Consider the following 5,885-nt stretch of genomic DNA (forward strand, 5'->3'; position numbering starts at 1 on the left):
AAAGGTAAAAAATATCAGTCATGACTACGTTGTTGATGTGATTGCATTAAATCTCCTGACCGTTTGGACGTATCTGTTAGTAAATGTTTTATTTCTAAGAGATCATGAATAAAATAGAACAATTGACATTCAATAATTAGTTGTCACTGTGTTCACCACAACCAACATGTTGGATCTCTGTTTAGGGGTCAGTGCTCTAAAATGAGTCTCTCTGGAGAAAGAGAGGAGGGGGTCCCTGCCTCTAAAATGAGTCTCTCATGGGAGAGAGAAGAGGGGGGCCCTGCCTCTAAAATGAGTCTCTCTGGGGAACATGACACCAAAGCTAAGAGGTGAGATGACAATGTTGTTTACGAATTTATAAGGAGTTTATTTCTAAAACGTTATATCCACAATTTTTTTCACGTTTGTTATTTTACATCAGAAATGATTGCTTATGGGTAACTTTATGTGTCTGTCAAATATTGTTGTTGTAAGATTTTAATTAATATATTTTTGTGCATGAATTTTTGTTTTGCAAAACGCTGTATAGCTGGAATGAAATGTTTGCATCCTGTATATTTGACTGTGATATGTGGATGTCTCACCAGACACACACACACACACACACACACACACACACACACACACACACACATCTTTACCAGCATACACACACACATCTATAGAAGTTCTGCATGACACAATCATTTATCCTACTCTTAGTTATTGTCTAATATGTTGTCATGCAGAACCTTATTGTTTTTACTAATTCTGATCGTTGTTACAAGCGGAATTTTGACAATATTACCGTCAAATCAACACACTCTTCACTCCTGTTTAAACCAAAAAAGGTTATATCGCTTGCTTAATATATGGAACCACTAAAAGTTCTTTATAGAAACCTTTTATAGGGTTCTTTAATCAGAACTCTAGAGGTTCTTCTTCCCTGAACCAAAAATGGTTCCATATAGAACCCTGCATGGTGCCATTTATGAATGATGTCTACCACTATTAAATAGGAATATTTTTGCTAAGAATATAATTCATAGGACAATAGGAATGGTTGTAAAATCCCAATATTCATTTAAGATGATCCTTAGAAATAGCAGTACTGGGGATTTGGAAAGCCATAGTCAGTCAATCAACAACAGAATAATACTCTTACGAAAAATATTGATCTTTAATTTAGCCTGTGGATACTATGCGACTAGAAAGGTTAAAAATGCATGTAAGAAATCACAGCACAGTTGAAAAAAATATGGCAGGTGGAAATCAAAAGAGGATGTTCTACGGAGATAGGTGGGCGGGGCTGAGAGTAGCAGAGGGGTGGGATTAAAAAAATATAATGATCGGTAATAGTCATTACTGTAAACACTATAGATGTCTGGGAAAAAATTATCTGCATTATTCTATAGTATTATCAAGACACCTGCTGTTAATTTCTAACTGGTGTGTCCAAGGACTGAACTTTTTGAATATTATTTTTGGGCGCCTCAAGTTACATTTTTTACAACGTTTATTTCTGATAAAATTAGTTCATTGCATCCGCCATGGAGCCCAGTTTCATAATATTAACTTCTGTCCCTGGTTATGAAGTAATTGCGAAAAAACAGGCCTTATGTTTGGGCATTTTTCACCCTACCAGCTCCTATTAGTTCTATTGAGCTCCGTGACACCGACTCGCCTTCAGAATGTTCTATTCCCAGCCCATTGTTCTGCGTCACAATGCCAGCTTCACTATTGTTTAAAAATGAGACCTGCCTGCGTTAACCCTGTAGGTTTACCTCAGGTAACTTATTATTAACAAGGTTACGGCTACTTGGTGAGCGTTAACCCTGTAGGTTTACCTCAGGTAACTTATTATTAACAAGGTTACGGCTACTTGGTGAGCGTTAACCCTGTAGGTTTACCTCAGGTAACTTATTATTAACAAGGTTACGGCTACTTGGTGAGCGCGCGCACTGTTCACCTGAGTACATGTTGTGGTCACCTATAGTGAGGTGAGACACAGTTTTAGAGGCGATGGCTGGCGGATAGCCATCAAACATAAAACAGTTTCTGGTCATGGTTAACCATATTTGTTTTAAGAAAAAAGTGTACAATCTAAACAAAACGCATGTCCCTGTCCTCTTTTTCAAGATGTGGCCGATTTTAAACAGCCAGAAGACATTTTTAAATTAAGAAATAACCATTTTTTTGACAACTTGTTGTTTCTAAGTGGCTGCTGGGTAATTTGATATGCATCGAAATCTTCGTTCAGTAGGCATCAAATTGGAGCGAATGCTGCGCAGGTTCACTGAGTTGCAAACCAAATGGGTATAATGGGGTGATTGTTGTCTAATCGGGTGGTCTAGCTAATGGATTTGTAGATCTGACCAGTTGCTACCTCAGATTATGAGCCTAGCAAGTGTCATGAATGTATTATATAGTACCCACATACTGGCCACAAGGAGGAGCAAGAGTGCCATAAACCCATACTGTTTTTTGCCATATAAACCCTAAACCCAACAATCAATCAAATATATTTATAAAGCCCTTTTTACACCAGCAGATGTCACAAAGTGCTGTACAGAAACTCTTACCCTTCTTATAACCTATTTTTGCCGTAACCCTAACCCCTAATTCTAGGGTAGGGTAGCCTAGAACACTTTTAGAAACTATTTTAGTAATAATATTATCTTAGTAAATACAATTATAGTATTAAATTGGGTTTTGATTATTTTGTTGTTATTTTATTATATGTATAATTGCAAGACAGAACACTTGATAAATAAGACACATTTGTTTTATTTTTCAAATGTGGTTTGAATTGGGTGACCTAATAACCTCTGTGTGAAAGTCCAGCAATTGGCGTGGGGCAGGATAGAGACTGATCTAATACACTTTATTTCTCAGCTGCCTCACCAATGTCTGTACGTGAATTAATAACATTTAATAGCTAAATATTTCCAATAGATGGCAGCATAAGACCACGAAGCATCAGTTATAGGCTACAAGCAGCAATAGGATTGACATAAAATAGGATGCAACCAAAGACTATATATCCCATGATTTTCTAAAATGGTCACTCATTACTTTAGTTAGCTATATATTTCAGTATTAGGCCTGTGATGCTTTTGGAAGAGCAATTAAATAGTGACTATAGCAGGTGTTGAACCCCGGGTAAATAATCACTAGTCAGATGCTCCAACCTCAACCCTAGTATACATGCATTTTTAAATATCTAATATTACGATTAAACAACCTCGTAATAGATAAGACAAGAGTGCGTCTTCCAGCCCGCCAATAAATTAGATTGTGCAACCCTCGCGGTTAGCAAATGTACCTCAACATGCCCCTCGCTTGTGCTAGAAGGCAGAGTGCTTGCTGCTGGTTAATGAATCTGACAATGAATGTACTAGGATAATACGTTTTTCTCGACCAGAGGTGACTAAATTAATGTTCAGGCTTATTGATAATCGTTATAGTAATGAAGAATAATTTCAAAACATGAGCATAAAAACAGCTAATAATAAACATGAATCATCATTATATTATTTCACAGTAATCTGTTAAATGCTTTTTCAGTCGTTCCTCTTGCGTTAGCAGTGTGGAAAGGGACAGTAAATAGCGTGTGCAGGAGTTTTCCTGTGAGGGGGAGTGGTGGTGTATCCAGGGAGAAAACTAAACGAATCTTCTGAAATGTCATTCGTGGTCTAATGCTGCCATCTATTGGAATTATTTAGCAACTGCAGTAGTACTGAATAAAGTATATCCTTACTAAAGTAGTAATTACTCAGAATTGCAAAATATGACATTTTCTAGTTCATTTTACCACTTACAACCATAAAATAACCATTTATAGCATAACAAACAATGAAACTGACATAAACCAAAAGCACCATACATTTAGTTAACTATATATATATATATATATATATATATATACTATTTATTTAGATGGGTGACATTATCTGCCAAAGTAACACCACTGTAGATAAAGAAGAGCTCTCCAGTAGGTGAACCAAAACATTCAAAGGCCATTTTCTCAAAATTGAGGTTACAAGTTTATCATCTTTCAAAGCAGAATTACTTTCCCATTGTTCCTCAACTGTAGTGTATGATATACCTTTTTCTAGCTGAGTCTCTACTTTTATCCAATGTAAAAACACAATTTCAAATTTTGCTACATAAGATCAAGCCGTTCGGTCACATTTGACTGAGGCAGAGATATATTATTACTATGTAAAACCTAGCAGTACTACTTATTTCTCTGATAGTGAGGCAGATATATATATTATTACTGTCTAAAACCTAGTAGTACTACTTATTTCTCTGAGAGTGAGGCAGATATATATTTATACTGTTAAACCTAGTAGTACTACTTATTTCTCTGAGAGTGAGGTAGATATATATTATTACTGTTTAAAACCTAGCAGTACTACTTATTTCTCTGAGAGTGAGGCAGATATATATTATTACTGTGTAAAACCTAGTAGTACTACTTATTACTCTGAGAGTGAGGCATATATATATATATTATTACTGTGTAAAACCTAGCAGTACTACTTATTTTTCTGAGGGTGAGGCAGATATATATTATTACTGTGTAAAACCTAGCAATACTACTTATTTCTCTGAGAGTGAGGCACTTATTTCTCTGAGAGTGAGGCAGATATATATATTATTACTGTGTAAAACCTAGCAGTACTACTTATTACTCTGAGAGTGAGGCAGATATATTATTACTGTGTAAAACCTAGCAATACTACTTATTTCTCTGAGAGTGAGGCACAATTTCTCTGAGAGTGAGGCAGATATATTATTACTATGTAAAACCTAGCAGTACTATTTATTTCTCTGAGAGTGAGGCAGATATATAGCATTTTGCAAAAAAAACATGATTATTTGTCTATTTGAAATGAAACCATCAAGTGATAGATTTTAAACAAATACATGTCTTGTCATTGAACAACCCCATACCATGATTAGCTAGTGAAAAAATACACCAATCTCTTTCATAATTTCTTTAAACAATAAAAGCAAATTGACCAACATTTCTGAAAATGGATATATAGCGTTTTGGAATGAAACTCTTGTTATGTTTCCCCATCTGAGCTCAGAGTAGATGAGAGATGTAATGTTTGTCTCTGTTGTGTTGAAGTCCAATCAAGCAGGAGAGACCAGCCTCCCCTGTACCCAGCTGTGTGTCCATGAAGAGTGACCAGTCTATGGGTCCTCCTATAAACTTAAGAGAGGGAGACTTTTCTAGTGAACAAAGGTAAGAAGAACTCATGGCTCATGGTCAGTGAGTTAAACAACACTGTCTCTAGTCATTTCTCCTCTCCCATTTTACCATTTATTTTTGTTGTTTTCATAATGCATAGGCTAAACCTTTTTTCCATTTTCATAGTCCTGAAACAATATTACACAAACACAACATTCCTCCCTGTGTGTGTGTGTGTGTGTGTGTGTGTGTGTGTGTGTGTGTGTGTGTGTGTGTGTGTGTGTGTGTGTGTGTGTGTGTGTGTGTGTGTGTGTGTGTGTGTGTGCGTACTCCCCTGGATGAGGAGATGTAATCTCATGTTTTGTCCCCAGAATCCAACAGGAGAGATCAGAGTCAGAGATTCTCAGAGGTCAGTCTTCCCAGAGTCATCAAACAGACCTGGACTCCATATTCAGTGTATGTGGTCCTGTTATGTACTTTTGTTTACCTCAAGTAAAGTTGATCTGTCAATCATTCATTCATGTGTTAATGAGAAAGCATTTAGTCTCTTGCTTAACTTATTTACTTGATTTATTTCAGTTGCTTGAAGAGAATATTATGACATTTGTGAAGAACGAGCTGAAGATGTTCAAGAGGATTCTTAGTCCAGAACTCCCAGAAGGCTTTGAGAGTCAGAAGCAGGATAAGGAAGTGGTGGATG

The 5,885-nt window shown here is 36.3% G+C and overlaps 1 long non-coding RNA gene across 1 annotated transcript; it reads left to right on the forward strand.

Annotated features, from left to right (window-relative positions):
* The first annotated feature begins 310 nt into the window (after positions 1–310).
* On the forward strand, positions 311–5,594 carry LOC123485563. Its single transcript, XR_006659055.1, has 3 exons — positions 311–329; positions 5,123–5,239; positions 5,557–5,594. It is a non-coding gene; the product is annotated as an uncharacterized LOC123485563 (long non-coding RNA).
* Positions 5,595–5,885: the final 291 nt, after the last annotated feature.

This window comes from Coregonus clupeaformis, unplaced genomic scaffold (genome assembly GCF_020615455.1).
Source record: "Coregonus clupeaformis isolate EN_2021a unplaced genomic scaffold, ASM2061545v1 scaf0738, whole genome shotgun sequence".
NCBI lineage: Eukaryota > Metazoa > Chordata > Actinopteri > Salmoniformes > Salmonidae > Coregonus > Coregonus clupeaformis.